Raw genomic sequence first — 19,353 nt, forward strand, 5'->3', positions numbered from 1 at the left:
GATGGGACTGAGAAAGTCAAGATGAAAGTGCATCTGATGATATTTATTATGTTTCTCATATATTCCTTTTCAAAGGTTCAAATAACCCGACTGATGTAAAAGCACAATAAACATGATCAAACCCATTACAAATAAAATGTGTTATTATATAACTAGTCACATTCATCTGCAAATAATGCTTAAAGCCTTTGGATACAGCTTTTTTAAAATTTCTTTTTATTAATCAAGTACCTTGCAATAACATTTACTGTAAAATTTGTTTAAAAATATCATTTCTTCAAAAGAATAAATAAAGAGATTTTTCCTCAACGGAAGTTGGATTATCAAAAATTGAATTAGTGAGATCTGGATAAACAAATTTCAACTTCATTCACTGTTCCTTTGGATTTAGTTTTATAGCTTAGAAAGCTTAAGGTTGGAGTTCCTCATTTGCAATGGCCCTTGTGTATCAGAGGCCTAGATTGCTGCCCCAGCTGGATAATCCCCCAGTGCAAGGACCACCCAAGAACAGTGCTGAGTATCTGTCACCTCTTTGTCCCAAGGAGAAGACCTTGAAACTTAATATTGACATGAGGCACTTTGACCATCCTGTGGTGGGGGTCAGGTGTGGCTGGGGAGAACAGGACCCAGCTCACTCTGCTGACCCTCTTCTGTGGCAAAGGCCCTCCAGTACCAATTCAACTAAGATCAAAGCCTTGCAGTCCCCTGAGGACTTGTCTCTTAGAAAGAAGCCTCTCTGAGCAAGAAACTATGGAGGTAGCTCAAATGTGACATTACCAAAACTGAGTGGTGAAGCTGTAGGAAACTTTAATAATACTATCAATAATGATAACTTTTTAAAAAATTGAATCAACCATGTTAGAGGAAAGACTGAATTAGCTACATTGTTTCTGTAGAGGATATTGTAAACTTACTGTCATAATGAAGAGATGTTTAGAGAATAAGTAGTCAGGAATTCCCTCTCCTGGGAAAATAGACATTATTTCCCTATCCTTGTAATGAAGAACAACTAAAACCCCAGGAAATTATATTAAAACAAACCAACAAAACAAAACAAGCAACAAAAGGAGAAATTGGAGGGGGAGACAAACCATGAGAGACTGTGGACTCTGAGAAACTAACTGAGTCTCAGTTTTTTTGGGGGGGGGTGTTGGATGAGCCTGGTGGTGGATATTAAAGATGGCACGTATTGAATGGAGCACTGGCTGCAGTGCATAAACAATAAATTTTGGAACACTGAAAATAAAATAAAATTAAATTAAATTAAAAAAAACCACAACAACATAAGAAGTTCTAGAAGATGGAGAGCAGGGGCACCTGGGTGTCACAGAGGGCTGTCTGCCTTCAGCTCAGGTCATGATCTTAGGGTCTTGGGGTCAAGCCCCATCTCGGGTTCCTGCTCAGCAAGGAATCTGCTTCTCCCGCCCCCTCTGTTCTCCCACTTTTGTTCTCTTTCTCAAATAAGTAAATAAAATCTTAAAAAAAAAAAAAGATGAAGAGGAGGTAGTAGACCACCCAGGAAACTGGGAAATGACACAGTGGTGCGATCCCTGGGTTTTCTTTTTCCCTTATATATCCTGGACTTGGAGCTAAAGAATCTGACAACCCAATAGCTTCAATAGGTGCAGACAATAAAAGCTCTCCCTCCAAATTCTGCTATTTTAAGACAGAAGACCAGGAGATTTGCACTTGAACAAGACATGAAAATGTTTAGACAGCAGCCACTGCACTTCCACCAAACACTACAGAAAAAATGTTAAGTTCTACCCCTGCCCATGTCAGCAGTGCTGAGTAGAGAGCCTAGATTTCCACTCGTTTCAAGTTAATGAGGTGCCCAAACTCCCCAGATGGCTAAGTAGAAAGCCAGGATTTTAACTCTATGGAGCAGTAACAACTAGCTTCCTCCCACTTTTTGGTGTCAGTGGATACCATGTGGGGAGCAGTAATAGCAGCTCTGTTCCATCCATCCAGAAAGGTATCAGTGAAGGCCTGTTAGGGAGGTGGGACTCACATTCATGCCCAACAGTAACAGGGAGTTCCCGAACTCAGGTGCCAATGGAAGCTGAATGGAGAATCTGGACTTCTTCCCCTACATGCCAGTAATTAGATCAAACCAGAATCCTACATCCAGTCAAAATATCCTCCAGTGAAAAACAAAAATGAAAAACTAGGAAATAGCAGATGAGGAAAAACTTATTTCTAGCAGAAGTACTCTTAAAAAATGGCTAAAGAAACTTTTCTAACAAAAAAGAAATGAAATTCTGGGACATCAGGAAGGAAAAAAGGACACAGTAAAGAAAAAAATGGGTAAAAATAATTGATTTTCTTATGATTCTTGAGTTTTCAAAGTTATGTTGGACCATGGAAGCAAAAATTATAACACTATCTGATGTGGTTCTAAATTAATGTAGAGAAAATATTTAAGACAATTACACTATAGGTGGAGAAGAGGAGCAACTAATGTGATATAAAGAGGGCAGGAATTCTATAGCTCATTTGAACTTTTATTTTTTATTATTTTTTTTTCACTTGAACTTTTAAATAATGACAGAAGTAAACCATGGTAAATTGTATAAATATATACTGCATGTAGCCTAGAAAAAAAAAAAATTCTACTATTCTGTACTCAAGAACTCTCTTTATGAATCAAAATGGGATTCTAAAAAGTGTTCCAGTAAGCCACAGGCAAACTGAAAAAAGAAAGTGAAAGGAAATGATAACAACAGCAAAACAGAAAACAATAAATAAAACGGCAGACTTATGCCCTGGCTTTTTGATAATTACCATTACATTTAAATGATCTAAGTACATCATTAAAATACAGAGTTTGAAAGGATAGATTATAAAACATGAACCAAAATATAGATTACCATAAGAAGCTCATTTCAAATATATCAATATAGATTGTTTGAGGGGCGCCTGGGTGGCTCAATTCGTTAAGCCTCTGCCTTCAACTCAGGTCCTAATCTCAGGATCTTAGCATCAAGTCCCATGTTTGGCTCCCTGCTCACTGGGGTGTCTGCTTCTCTCTCTACTTCTATTGCTCCTTCCTGCTTGTGCTCTCTCTCCCTCAATCTCTCTCTTTCAAATAGATTTTCTTTTATTTTTTAAATTTTTTTTATAAACATAGACTGTATTATTAGCCCCAGGGGTACAGGTCTGTGAATCGCCAGGTTTACACACTTCACAGCACTCACCATAGCACATACCCTCTCCAATGTCCATAATCCCACCACCCTCTCCTGACCCCTCTCGCTCCAGCAACCCTCAGTTTGTTTTGCGAGATTAAGAGTCTCTTATGGTTTGTCTCCCTCCCGATCCCATCTTATTTCATTTATTCTTTTCCTACCCCCCCAGCCCCCCACATTGCATCTCCACTTCCTCATATCAGGGAGATCATATGATAGTTGTCTTTCTCCGATTGACTTATTTTGCTAAGCATAATACCCTCTAGTTCCATCTACATCATTGCAAATGGCAAGATTTCATTTCTTTTGATGGCTGCATAGTATTCCATTATATATATATACCACTTTTTCTTTATCCATTCATCTGTTGATGGACATCTAGGTTCTTTCTATAGTTTGGCTATTGTGGACATTGCTGCTATAAATATTCGGGTGTACGTGCCCCTTCAGAGCACCATGTTTGTATCTTTAGGGTATATACCCAGTAGTGCAATCGCTGGGCCATAGGGTAGCTCTACTTTCAGCTTTTTGAGGAACCTCCATGCTGTTTTCCAGAGTGGTTGCACCAGCTTGCATTCCCACCAACAGTGTAGGAGGGTTCCCCTTTCTCCGCATCCTCGCCAGCATCTGTCATTTCCTGACTTGTTAATTTTAGCCATTCTGACTGGTGTGAGGTGGTATCTCATTGTGGTTTTGATTTGTATTTCCCTGATGTCGTCTCTCAAATAGATTTAAAAAATCTTAAAAAAAAAAAAAGAAAAGAAAGTAGGAATGACTATATTAATATCAGATAAAGTAAACCAGAATGAAGAGACAGAGACAGAAATGTATAATGGTTAAAGGGTCAACCTATCAAGAAGATATAACCATCCTACATGTGCATATACTAAACAACAAGCTAAAAAATCTATGAAACCGAAACTGATAGAATTGAAGTGGGAAATGGACAAATACATGATTACACATTTATATCAACATGCTTGTGTGAACAATGAATATCATACCAAGACAGAAAATCAGCAAAGCTGTAGAAGACTAGGACAATACTGTTAGCCAACAGTATCTAATTGATATTTATAGGCTATTTCACCTCAATAACAGCACAATAAATTTTTTCAAGTTCCATGGAACATACAGGAGGATAAATCATAACTTGGGTCGTAAGACCAATCTCAACAAATTCAAAAGAATTGAAATCATGCAGAGTGTGTTCTCCAACCACAGTGGAATCATACTAAAAATCAAGATATAAATATAACTGAAAAATCTCCAAATACTTAAAAACTAAAAGAAATACATCTAAATACTATGAGTCTAAGAGGAAGTCAGTTCAGAAAGGTCACAAGATATAAACACAAAAATCAACTGTACTTCTATATACTAGTGATGAACAACATGGGCACCAAAATTAAAAATATAAGGCCATTTACAAGAAGATTCCCTATAAAATATAAAACAAAAACATCCTTGATAAAGGAAATATTTCTAAAAGTTCATTAATAATTGTTTTATAATAATTATTTATTTAACACTCCATTGTTTTATTTTTATTTTATGTTATATAAAATTATAATATTTTATTACAATGTATTATTAATATTGTATTAATTTTTCATTATTGCATATTCAAGAGTTTATAAAAAATATTTGGTGTCAGCAGAGTTTTATTGGAAGGAAGTTTAAATGAACATCAGGGTATTTACCTCCTGGTATTAATTCCATCACTTCCAAACCACATGACCTTAAGTCAATTATTTAAAATCAACAAGTGGGACTTTAAGATTTAAATCTCTCATGACCTTGCAAAAGTTACGTACCCTCCCTGGGACTCATCCATCATATGTTATTTAGAGTTGCACCTTATGTAGTACGTGCTATATAACCTTTGTCTTTCACTATTATAACTATTAAGTTGAATTATATGATCAGAGAATTGTTTCTAGCATTTAGGAGAATACAAGGATTAATATAAGAACCTTTGTTTTGTAGGTGCTTGAAATTCCTGTTCAAGGTTCATCTGTATGTTGTGCAAATATTCCCAGCATCACAACAGGGGTGGGTCCAAGTCAGAACACTTTAAAAGTATTATTCTTTAATTCTAAATACTTTCAGAGTAACTTTCATTCTCCATGAGCTTGTATAGGTCTTAAAACTAAACAAATGAATATATTATGTGAAAGATGATGGGTGACACTCCTGTGTGGGAAATTGTCTGAATGCATTAGTGCCCCTGAAGCTCAATACCAGGCAAGCTTTCCCAGTAGGCACCATGCAGCAAGACACACAGATTAAAATGCTCAAATCACACAACTTTTAAAATCACACAGCTGATCAAGTCACATCACAGAGTGACAAGCACTCTGGCAGATGTCAAGACACTCAGGATAGGGTGCAAATGAGATGGGAGGTCCTCACTACCAGAATTCTGGGCACTACAATGTTCACATGTCCAGACACCTGGTCTGCCACATCAGCCTTCTTACTGATGGTGTAGATACAAGGACAGACCTTAGGTTCAAACAGTGGACCCACAGAGAGAAAGTGCCCTGGGCTAATACGTACTTGCTCTATTGGAGACACACAGGGTCAAGTAGCTTGGCACCGCAGTAGCTTGACAATCAGCTCAGTGAGAAACCACGGGATTTGTGTTTTAGTGAGCAGAGAACCTGTGGGGCCAGAATGGGTCTTACTGACATGTAGCTGAATTAAAATTTCATGAAAATTAAGAACCCATGTCTATTGAGTGTACCCTGAACATTTAGTGATCCTTGTATATTTCTATATCATGACTATTTAGCTCATAAATATCTTTGAGTCCTCCCATCCCTTCCCTTGTTTGAGACACATGCTCTACTCCCTCACTACATGCCATACTTAACACATCACATGAATTCTGTACATATATATATATATATAATCACAATAGTTTTGCTTACCAGCAACTTATCTGTCCGAAATATCCTAGAGGTTTTGTGTTTGATACACTACAAATTTATTTATGAAAACAGAAGCACATTATAGGTGTGAAGAAAAATAAATTAGCTTGGGCCAAGGTTTAGCCTCAAGTCAGCTAGGACAATACCCCCACCACTGCCTCCCTGCAGCGCAGTGAGGAGCTCAACTCTTCCCCTTTCTAGTACCTCTCTAGAGGTCCCAAGGGGAAAAATTTCCCATGTCTCTGCACCGATCCTGATGTTTCTGCCTTCCTGCCCCTCTGGGTGCTCTTGTCCCAGTGCCCCTGGGCCATGACCTTATCTTTCTCTAGTTGATGTTTATAGCCTGCCTGCTGGTCTGTCACTCTCTCTGTTCTTTTCACCCTGAGACCCTTGGCACAGCTTCTCTTTCTGCTACTGCGTATGGGAATTCTTTACCAGCCTTCTCACCTGGCCATCTCAGGGTGCACCTCAATGTCCTCAGTGGCAGAAAGATGCTTCTTTCTTCACATGTCCTACCTTTGTTTTAGCAATATCATAGCAGAATCATTAATTTCTATCTCCCTATATCTTTATCTGTATCCACATTTATTCCTCTCACTTGATCTATCATTTACCTATTTGTCTTTCTGTCTATCTAACTATCTAATTTTGCTGGTCACAGAATGCTTATATTGTTTTCTTCCAGTATTTAGATCTTGAACACTCTGTCAGTGACTTCCATGTCCATTTCCACATTTTGGATCTCAGTGAGAAACTCCAAGTGCATCAAACAGATTTGTAGATACCAAATTCCAACTGTGATAAGACCTCTAATCATCCCAATAGATTTTGATGACCCTGTATAGACCAAAATTTGCATTGAGCTGCCATTGGGAATAGGATATCATTTAAAACCATAGATATGCAGCCACAAAAGTTTTCATATCAGGCAAGTTTTAATGGGCAATGTAAACCAAACTTTGGCAAATAATTTTTATAAAGGGCCAAATGAATATTTTTGGCTTTTCAGGCCATCTGGTTTCTGCCACAACTACCCAAATCTTCTACTATAGGACAAAACAGACATGAATAATACAGGAATGGGTGTGGGTGTGTTCCAGTTCTTTACAAAAACAGGTGGCAGACAGAAGTTGTCAACCTCTGGTCTAAGTCATGCTTCCCTCTTAGAAACAGAGTCAACATTTCTCCAAGTGATACATGTGAGGATCTCAGAACCAATGAATTATTCTTCCAGGACTGGGATACATTGGGAGAAAAATTAGAGAAGAATATCTACTTCCATGGCATTTACACTCCAGTGATAGAAGGCAGAAAATGTAGAAGCTAAATAAAATATATAGCTTATTTTATAGTGATAAATGATAAAAGCAGATAAAGGAGATGGGATCTGTTGAGGTGTGGGCTTCAAGATGAAATTTGAGCAAAATCTTGAAAGAGATGAGATAGCAGACCATGTGAGTAACTGGGGAAAGAACTTATGTGGCCTGCCATGGGAGAAGAGCTGTAAGGTTTGATGAAATGCAAAATAATGCAGCTGAAACAGTGTTAAAGGGAAGAATAAGTCTTAAGAAGTGAAGGAAGAGAGGGGCACCTGGGTGGCTCAGTCAGTTTAGTGTCCTACTCTTGATTTTGGCTCAGGTTGTAATCTCAAGGTTGTGAGATGGAGCCCTAGGGTGGTCTGTGCTGAGCATGGAGTCTGCTTAAGATTCTCTTTCTTCTCTTCCTCTACCTCTTCCCCTTCTTCTTCTTCTTCCCTTTCCCCCATACTCCTGCACATGAGTGCATGGGCACACTATATCTCTCACCAAAAAAAAAAAAAAAAAAAAATATTGAAGGAGGAGAACCTAAACTAAATGGGCCATGTTATGTAGGGCTTTGTAGACCAAGAAATCAGTTAATGGGTTACTCTCAGTTACTCTCAGTGAGATGGGAGTCATTGGATGATATGGGTAAAGATTACTTCTTCGTTCATCTTTCTTTCTCTTGTCTGCCTTTTATTCATGCTTAGTGCATATTCTCCTTTCTTCTCTTTCTTCCTATTTTTCTTTTGTGAATATAATAGATTCTACAGAGTTTTGGATGTTGTACTATTTACCTGAGACACAGAGATGGCATATTACTTAAATTCAGATTATAGACTCCTAAAAAGGAAGAAAAGCTGTACAAGAATTGCAGTACATGATGGTATATGCTAAGTCAGAGTTCAGGGAACTAGGAGGCCATGGAAAGGTGACATCTCAACATGGTGCTGAAAATAGACTATCAAAAGTTAGTTGGCAAACATTCTGATTAAATTATCTGACTCTTGAATAACACATTGACATTAACAAAGCAGAAAGGAATATGGTCTAAATTAAGGGATATCTCATGTTGGGAGGGAAGGGTGAGAGAACATAATACAATTGATTAAGTACTTATGCTTAGCTCTATAGAGCATACCTGTGGTGGTCAGGTGTAGAAAATGTTAGAGAAGTGTGAAGGGCATATGATGAAGGGGCCTATACACATCACGCCACATTCTCCTTCACATGCAATGCCATTTAACTGAGAACCTATTAATATGCTCTTAACTAAAACATCCACGTAGCTTTGCAGCAGTCTGTATTGTGTTCTGTTCATAAAATACATTTTAGCTTCATTTATTTGATGAACACTAGTATATTCTGGAGAGGATGTTGTAGATTTCAACATTTAAACAGTTTTGGACTTTCTTAAGCCACAGAAACGTTTAAACATATATATCTATAAAATGCAAAGATGCAATTAAGTATAGAGAGCCACAATTTGGATGAGTAATAGTTCCACTAGAATCTCAAGCTGATATAGCAGTGTCTCATGGTGGAAATTTCCCATTGTATCATCCGCATCCTACTAACATTTCATGTGAATTCTAGTTTATTTACTACCATATGGATTCAGTTGTGACACTTCCATAAAAGTCATAAATAAATGTCTGGCATAAAAATGGTGAGGATGCTTCACATGACCAATGACATACCATGCCTTGAAATTGTTTTTGAAAATAAGTTTAGCTATGATCAAGTTCTGTCCATTTATATAGTAATTACAACTTGTAATTTTTCCAAGTTACTTGGAAAGCATTTCCTCATATCTTCCAAGCAAGTTGGGAAATTTTTCAAGCCTTCAAATTTACAAGTAGTAGGCTAAGAAATTCAATGCTATTTTTTTTTGTTATTGTTGTTGTACAAAATCTAAATGATCAATCTGATGAGATATTATACTTCAAAATTTTTGAAAGTTTTAAATAGCTTTGCATATATTTCATTTAAGATCTATTAACTTGGTAATTTCATGTTTTAGCACTTTGAGCTTTTCAGAACAGAACTAAATTGAAACAAGATTTCCTTTGACAATTAGGGAAATACTAAGATTAAAATTAATGTATCTCTTAGTTAAGTAATTCTGATAAATACTAGCTACAACTACTTTGAACAGGTTTCTCAGTATATTTAATAGACCATACTTTGCATTGAAAATTGCCATGGGGGCCACCTAGGTGGCTCACTGGGTTGAGCCTCTGTCTTTGGCTCAGGTCATGGTCCCAAGGTCCTGGGATCAAGCCCCGCTTGGGGCTCTCTGCTCAGCAGAGAGCCTGCTTCCCCCTCTCTCTTTGCCTGCCTTTCTGCCAGCTTGTGATCTATCTCCCTCTCATAAATAAAATATTTTTTTAAAAATTGCCAGGGGGGTAAAAAAATCACAGAATTGTTTTGTCTATATAGCATCTGCCAGGGCTTTATCAAATCACAGAATAAAACTTAGTACATTTTTAAAAATACAGTAAAAAGTTGGGTAAGTATGTTTAAAAGGAAGTCATTAGATTTGGAACTTCATTAAGGACAAACCTCATTGAGAAGTAATATTAATATTTTTGGAATAAGAAAGATGATGGAGAAAAGTAAATATTCTGAATGTTTGAAACTACTTGATGAACCTGAAAACACATGCTAATGGTATCGTGTAATAAGATCTTTTAAAAATGATTTTGAAAACCCAACTCAATCTGCTGCCCATGGAGCTTGATCTCAGGACTCTGACTTCAGGACCTAAGTAGAAACCAGGAGTCCAACACTCAACTGACTGAGCCACCCAGGTGCCCCTATATGATTTTTTATATAGAAAATATTTACAATAAAATGTTTATTTTATTTGTGAATACTTCCCATTTTATCCTTGTTATATTTACTCATTCTTTCATCATCTGAAGAATTTTTCCATCATTGTTTTCTTTCTTGATTTAACCAGTTCTTGAAGACTTTCTTTATTCTAAGATTTGAGTCCATCTGTACTTTGTTTTCTAAGCTTTTAATATAATGTCATGAGATAAACTATTTAGTCCATAATTTATTATTAAACAAAATCTGTCATTTGATTGTTCTACATTTTTTTTTCGCATATCACACACACATTTTATAAGAATATGGTATTTGGCTAACTGACTCATTTTTAAGCACTGAAGTAGTCATTATGGGAAAAATGTGAGAATTATTGCATTTTCTCACACTTGTATTATAATGTATTCTTGCTTTTATTTTGAATAGCCATAAAGGATATTTTAAAAATTTCAGTCCTTGAGACACTTAATCAAAATGTGTTCTGATATAACTAGAATATATCTGTTCTCCACCTTTCTCCCACATCAGGGACAAATGTTTCATCTTCTTCATATCCACAAACACTTTTCATCTCCTAGGGAAAGGAGAAGTCCACTTACTTGTTCTGCTTGCCCTTAATTCTTAAAGTTTCCTTTATAAATAAACATTATATCTTCTGAGGAAGGGTCTTCTCCTTGCCTATTGATGGAAAATTCCAACCCGTCAACTGTTAAGCTAAAGGCCTCTTTATTTTTGTTTGTTTGTTTTTTAATTTTTTATTAAAATTCAATTTAGATAACATATATTGCATTATTAGTTTCAAAGGTAGAATTTAGTGATTCATCAGTTGCATACAACACCCAGTGCTCATTACATCAAGTGACCTCCTTAATGACCATCACCCAGTTAACCCATCCTCCCACCCACCTCCCCTCCAGCAACCCTCAGTTTGTCTCCTAGAGTTAAGAGTCTCTTATGGTTGGCTTCCCTCTAAAGAGCTCTTTAAATACCCTTTATGCTACTCTTCTCAGGTACGAATCTTCACCAGTTGTCTGATGTGGGTTTTCTTCTCTCCAGTCTATAGATGAAAACAGAACCACTACTACTTACTTTTTAACCGAAATGGATAAGTGGAGATGTGAGGACTCAACTTGAGCTCTCCTAAAGGCAAAGTTTACCACACCAACAGCCATCCTAAATCTATAGGCATGGGCTCACCTATTTCAAATTATTTATAAATTAGAATTCATTATATCCAAGCATCCATGGTTGTTGCTCAAGAGTGCACGGCTGTCCAAATGTCAGGCCATTTTGATATAGCAGAATACAATCTGATTAACCCATCAGGAACTGTAGGCATCTTTAACCCCCATTGCTATGTCCTGGGCATGGCTCTAGAGACTCAGGGAACCTAGGTTAAAGGAAAATACTCTCCCACTTTGGAGTTTATGTTCCCGCAGAAAATGAACCTACCAAAGGGAAAGTGAAAACATGCCCTCAGGGGTAGGGGGGCTGTTTGACAAGTTTTCTGGTGGATATTCATACTGCAAGGGGCAATTAAGACCTCCTCTAGGGGTGCCTGGGTGGCTCAGTGGGTTAAAACCTCTGCCTTCGGCTCAGGTCATGATCCCAGGGTCCTGGGATCGAGCCCCACATCGGGCTCTCTGCTCAGTGGGGAGCCTGCTTCCTCCTCTCTCTCTTCCTGCCTCTCTGCCTACTTGTGATCTCTGTCAAATAAATAAATAAAATCTTAAAAAAAAAAAAAAAAGACCTCCTCTATACCAGACCAGTCCTGGTGGTGAATCTGCATTTTTTGGAAATTGTATACGTTTCACAGCTTCTTCCTGTATACAGTGGCACAGATTTCACCTAGGTTTCCTGCCTTCCTTCCTCCTAACAAAGCTTGATAGGGCTGCTGCACCACAGCTCAGCCACCCCAGAAAAGCCTTTCATGTTTCTTTATCCACTCCGAAATCAGCAGCCATATTGCTACTATTAATAATAGCAGCCACTATATACTGGCTTCTTTTTGTACTAAGGGCTTTTCTATTATTTATTCAATTCAATTCTCTCAATTACCCTATTAAATAAGCAGTACAATTTCCATTTAGCAGGTGGGGAAACAAAAGGAGGGAAGAACACACAGAGAGAAGGAGTGGACGTGGTTCACTCATGGGGATTTGTCAGACCCAAAGCCCACTCTTTTTATACTAGACTGTAGGGTGAAATTACCAAACCCAGACAAAATGCCTTCACCCGGTTAAAGTGTACATGGTTCTTTAAGAAAGTATCCTTTTTTATTAAATCATACTACATAGTGAGAAATAATTTCCGGTTTTGATGAACTTCTGCAAAATGAATACCACAAGCACCATAACCAACATCCGGATCAAGAAAAGGCTGTGGCTAGTACCCTGGATGTACCTATCATACTTCTTTCTAGTCCCCCAATCCATGGGTAACCACTTTACCCTGAGAAGGAGGATGGTTATAGTGAAATCAGTTTTGGAGAGCAAAGCAACCCAGTGTTGAGAGAGACTTTGGACAGAAAGGCTTTCCACAGATTGCATAATGCAGGTAGAATCCAGCAGTAATCATCTCAGGGGACAGTCCTTGGCTAAGCAGATGACACAAGATCCATTGCACACCCCACAGAGCACAGAGACACAGATAGTTTTCAGGGATATTATTTGGAAATTCTGCAAGCTGCACAAAGCCCAAGTCTAAAAGAGCCTCGTTGTGGGGCCACAAGTTGATGTGCATGCTGTGGTGTGTTCCCTGACCTCCCTCAGCACTGTCATAAATCCTAAACTCCCAACCAAGGCTAGCCTCCCACAGAAACATAGACAATTTTATATCATTGAGTAGCGTGTGCAGTTCCTACCCTGGGAAGTATTTAGTTTGTGCTGAATCAGAAGCAATGTTGGGGATGGATTCGTGTTTCTGAGAAAAATGCAAATTATGATAATAAAGAGGTTGGAAACAACAGAGAGAAATTTTTAGGAAATTATTAAGTATTCTTACAAGGGGATCTCTTAAAGGGAAAATATTGGTTGGATGTGTGTCTCTCTCTGTTTCTCTCTCTCTCTCTTTTTTCTATTTGTCAGGCTGCACTCCATTTATAACTACTTGTGCTTTGATTCAATTAGATGTGAGAAGATTGATGTCTGAGGGGTGCAGAGAGCTGGTTGTGACTATATCCTGCTATTGGAGCATAAAGTATAAAGATCGCCAATAAAAAAAATATAGGATGTGGCGAAAACTGCCATTCTACGTCAGTGCATCCTGGTCCAGTTGTAAAACAATTATCTTATTTACATGACTGTGTCTATGTTCATAGTGACAGCATAAGAAAAAGACGTGGGTGTGGGTGTGTGTGTGTGTGTGTGTGAGAGAGAGAGAGAGAATACACACAAAGATTGAAAGATAGTGTGGGGCTCAGTTTAATAAATCTTTATAGTGTGCACTCTATCCTCTTGGCCTTATCCCATACCCTGGGATAAAAAGGCCCTTTCAAGTTATTGGAAAAATCGGGAGGACACACATTTTACACTACAGTATATTAACTACTATGAGAAGTGATGGTACAGAGTGTGCAAGGAGGAAGGTTACCAAAAATAGTAAGCTGGCCCACAGTCTTCCTGGAGGAGAGAGCACCTGAATTAAGTCAGTCAGATGAAGAAGAGATAAACAGCCATGCAAGACAGATGGAGTAGCCCAAACAAGGGCTCAAAGCCAAAAGAAAAAGAAAAATGCATTCAAGAAGCTCTCCATAAAGTAATGAGTGTGCCAGAGGCCAGGGAGGTCCACCACACAGAGGTCTTGAGGGCTTTTCACACCAACCTGAGGGACATGGGTTTAATTCCAGGGCTGAGGTGGAGCCTCTGAGGGCCACAATACTAAGACTTGAGGACTTGTACTTGAATGAAATATCTCTGACAGATGTGTAAAGATAGGGTTTGAGGGGGATTGAGATTTGAGGCAGAGAGCAAAGGCTGACTACATCTTATACTCTGGCTAATCAATGGCACAGAGTTCTGTGATAAATAGAACTATTCAAAAATTTTAGAATATTAATTAAAGTTTCATTAGGTTAACTTGTCTTACCAAGTGTTTGCCAAATATATTTGAACAAAGAAATCTCTCTCTCTCTCTCATCTTTTTTAACCTAAACCCATAAAATTCTAAAGAAAACATAGGGGAAAGGTTCCTTGACATTAATTTTGGTCAGTTTTTTGGATATGACACCAAAAGCCCAGGAAACAAAGGCAAAAGGAAACAAGTGGGACTACATCAAACTAAAAACTTCTGCACAACAGAGAAGATAAGCAACAAAATGAAAAGGCAAGCTACAGAATGAGAGAAAATATTTGCAAACCCTATATCCAATAACGGGTTGATTGCCAAAGCATATAAAGAACTCATACAACTCAACAACATAAAACCCAAATAATCTGATTAAAAATGGGCTAAGGATATGATATAGATATATTTATATGATATAGATAGATATAGATATAGATATGATATGATATAGATATATATGATATGATATAGATATATTTCCAAAGATATATTTCCAATATAGATATCTTTCCAAAGAAGATATACTATTAGCCAACAGGTATAAGAAAATGTGCTCAACATTTTTAAACATCAGGGAAACACAAAACGAAACCACAATGAGGTATCACCTTACATCTGTTAGGATAGCTATCATCAAAAAGACAAGAGATAAGAAGTATTGGTGATGGTGTGAAGAAAACTAAACCCTCCTGTGCTGTTGGTGGGATTGTAAATTGGAACAACTATTATGGGAAACAGTAGAGCGTTTCTTAAAATAATTAAAAATAGAACTGCCATATGCTCCTGCAATCCCACTTCTGGGTATATGTCCAAAGGAAATGAAATCACTATCTCAAAGATGTAGCGGCACTCTCATGTTTATTGCAGTGTTATTCACAACAGCCAAGACATGGATACAGCATAAGTGCCCGGTGACTAATGAATTGATTAAAAAATGTAGTATATAGCTCAGGTCATGATCCCAGGGTCCTGGGATTGAGCCCCGCATCGGGCTCTCTGCTCAGCGGGGAACCTGCTTCCTCCTCTCTCTCTGCCTGCGTCTCTGCCTACTTGCGATCTCTGTCAAATAAATAAATCTTTTTAAAAAATGTAGTATATATACACAATGGAATATTATTCAGCCATAAAAAGAAGGAAATCCTATCATTTGCGACAGTGTGGATGGATCTGGAGAGCATTATTCTGAGTAATGTAAGTCAGAAAGAGAAAAACGAATAAATACTGTATGATGTCACCTATATGTGGGATCTAACAAAATGCCAAGCTCATGAAATCAGAGAGTAAAGTGCTGGTTGCTAGGGGCTGGGGGTGGGAGAAATGGGGAGAGATTGGTCGAGGTATACAAAACTTTCAGTTATAAGATGAATAAGGTCTGGAGAGCTGAATATAGAGCGTCATGGTTGTAGTTAATAATACTATATTGCATGGTTGAAACCTGCTAGGAGAGTAGATCTTGTGTTCTCACCCACAGAGAAAGATAACTGTGAGATAATGGATGTGTTAATTAGCTTGATTGTGGTGATCACTTCACAGGGTACAGGTATAGGAAATTTTCACTTTGTATACCTTAAATAACTTTTAATTCATCAATTATACCTCAAAAACCTGGGAAAAAACCTAGAAAACACCTTACAGATGCTGGTACATTAGAGGACTGGTTGTCAAACCCATGTAATACCATGGAGCCTAAATTCTGTGCAGAGGGAAATTCCCATTCCCACCAGACACATGGTTCCTGAGGGCATGCCCTTTGAAAAGGACACCAAGTCAGAGTCAAACAAACAGATTCCTCAGTTATAGCTCCGTCACCACCAGCTCTGTGACTTGGGGTGGATCTCTCAAAGTTGCTGCACCTTAATTCTTTATATGAAAAAGGATACAGAAAAAATATATCTGCATCATGGGGCTGTATTAATAACTAAATTATTTTTGTGTGTGTTTTAACACAAAAGGAGGACCCATGGCTCATTCACTATAGGAAAGAAAGAAAGCAAATGGATTAAAACACAGAGGATTTGAAATTCGGACTCAACTTCAGCAGATACTCACAGTAATGATGCATCTGGCCCAACTATTTGGAAAGCATATCTGAAAATTGTGAATGAAAATGACAGCATATTTTAAATAATGGCAAGTGCCCCCTAATCCAGAACCTATTATTGCTAGCTTCATTGGCAAATAATCCATTTGTTTACATGGTATAATTTGAAGGACCAGAAGAACAGACTGATCCTACAGTTATCTTTACCAATACCAAACATTTCTTTTCTTTTTTTTTTTTTTTTAAGGATGATTCATTTGACAGACAGAGATCAGAAGTAGGCAGAGAGAGAGGAGGAAGCAGGCTACCTGCTGAGCAGAGAGCCCGATGCGGGCCTCGATCCCAGGACCCTGGGATCATGACCTGAGCTGAAGGCAGAGGCTTAACCCACTGAGCCACCCAGGTGCCCCAAAACCAAACATTTCTTTAACAGGAAACAAAACTTTCCTGAAACAGAGATAAGAGCATCAGCTAAAGTGTAGAGTATTTACTATGTACCCGAGTGGCATCTTCTGCATTTCAGTCAACCTTCAACAAATTTACGAACTACATATCATGATTTACACACACATTTATTATTATTTTTATAGATATTTCTCATTACTTATTAAATAAATATAAGTAAGGTTAAATAAATAGTCTAAGGCCATATTCAGGTCATATTCAGAAGTCAAAATTAGAATTGGGTTTGATTTAAAATAAAATATAATTTTGTCCCACAGAATTTGAAAATAAAATAAAAAACAAGACTGGTGATTGCAATAAGATGATTAAAAAAAAAAAACAAAGCAAAACAAAATATAAGGAATTCCAGACCTGATTCCACGGGAACACAGAACCCAGGGGTCAGTATGTATAGTAAACTCGTTTTGTCACCTATCTAACAAGTTTGGGACTCACTGTTACAGATTATATTTTTTTTTCCTTTCTTCTTTTAGCCTACATTGAATGATATGATGAAACAGCTAGAAGAAATTGAAGATTTTATTTATTTTAGTGAAATTAAGACTACTGAAGAACTTTCCTGAAGTTATCAGAGTCAGATTTCAAGTAATCAAGTTTTCAACTACTTTTTTAGAAAAGATTTTATTTATTTATTTGACACAGAGAGAGCGAGAGAGGGAACACAAGCAGGGGAAGTGGGAGAGGAAGAATCAGGCTCCCCAAGGAGAAGGACTCTGGGAACATGACCTGAGCTGAAGGCAGATGGTTAATGACTGAGCCACCCAGGCACCCTGCATCTGCTTTTCTTAATAGATATTGTGACAAGTATTTTACTGTTTGCTTTGGTTGTTGGAAAGGTTAAGACAGTTATTAACCCACTGTAGATAGGCAATGCTACAAATCTCCCCTGATCCCATTATAATATTGTAATTTTTTTCTTTATATCTTTCTTCTTTTTATTATAATCCAATTTAATCCTCCATGTATGTTTGTATAATATACTTATATAATATATAATTAAATGCAATTATATATTTGCATATGTAAATGCATTTTTAGAATATATTTATATATGCTATATAATAAGTTTATTGTTATATAAATTTTCAAACTACCTCATTTACCTTCTGATCATTAAAGAAAAATATAAATGCATGTAAAAAGATCATAAGACTCACAAAGACCTCAGCAAATTATGTTTCTGACAGTATCATATTCATTCCTTTGAGAGTAGCTCTGTTTTCACTGAGTAGATTGGGAAGCAACCATGGGAGGGAAAGAATGAGAAAGTGGGATGGGAAACGTAAAGAGACAGAAGTAAACTCTCTGTTAGTTTCTTAGAATCATCCTAGCTGATAAGATAGATGTTGTCTGTTTAAATGGTATAATTTGTCACAAGCATTCATTTTAATATATAACTAGAAGCAAATACTCTCCATAGTATATTGTGTTCTGAAACACTTGATTTATCCCCGGCGTATCAGCTATAGGCAACTAATTTCTATGTCACTCTGATTATTTTTCACCGAGAGAAAAATAACTGGCAATGTAATCAATATTTACTTTCCATGAACTCTTCTTTATTGTCAAGATATTCCTACTGCTTAAGAAATTTTGACCAAAGTATAACATTTGTCTGGTTGTTTCCTTCCCTGTGGTTACAATGGAGCTAATTCTAGTTTTAAATTCTTTTTTCTTACAAGCAACTGTTTCTGTGGTATGCTTGGGGACATGGGGATTTTGCTTTCCAGTTCAGATTAATAAAGTCTGATGAATACAGATTATTCTTCCAGATAAGTTCAGAAGTATTTGGGTAGATTTTTAAAATTTCCCCAATAGTAGAAAAATAAAAGAGAATCCGTTTTATAGTAGTAAACTCATTATAATCAAACCCATAGAACTTACCATTAAAACCTACATGTTTTAAGGTTCTTTTGCATGAATATCATACTGGTTAAATGACACATCTGTAAACTCTGTAAACTATAATTTAAATGTGCATTGTTCTTTTAGTATTTCTGGTTTCTGGTGAAGTGTCTGGTCTTTTGGCCGATGGCTTAGGATTTCAGCAGCTTTTCTTTGGGTTAGCAAGAAAACTCATTATGAGGAGAGATGACAAGAGTTGAAGAAATTTATGATAGAAAAGAAACACAGTAAAGAAATTCTCTGTTAAAAGCCAATGCAAATTCCATTAAATAGACATTCGTAATAAAGAATCACATTTGTAAAGGAAGCAGAAATTCTCTTTTTTGCTTTGGATTAATTGTGTACCAAATTCACTATAAAGAGATTGGCTTAATACCTATATCCAGGATATTACCAGTGACATAGACCTCACTTAATTACACAGAGAGAAGAGAAATGAACATTTATTGAGATCTTACTGGCCATACACTGTTCCCGATGATTTCAAATATTTTGCCTTACCAGTGCAATTAATCCCAGTTTTTCAGAAGATTACATAAATGATGAAAGAGATTTTTGAGTAACTCCATGTCACAAAGCTAGTAGCTTATATATCTGGAATTTGATTCCACCACTATCTG

General features: G+C 37.1%; 1 pseudogene; it reads left to right on the forward strand.

Moving 5' to 3' along the window:
* Positions 1-434: 434 nt before the first annotated feature.
* LOC111140963 overlaps positions 435-19,353 on the forward strand; it is a 51,923-nt pseudogene continuing 33,004 nt past the window's right edge.

This window comes from Enhydra lutris, unplaced genomic scaffold (genome assembly GCF_002288905.1).
Source record: "Enhydra lutris kenyoni isolate GAN:26980312 unplaced genomic scaffold, ASM228890v2 scaffoldscaffold1, whole genome shotgun sequence".
Classification (NCBI taxonomy): domain Eukaryota; kingdom Metazoa; phylum Chordata; class Mammalia; order Carnivora; family Mustelidae; genus Enhydra; species Enhydra lutris.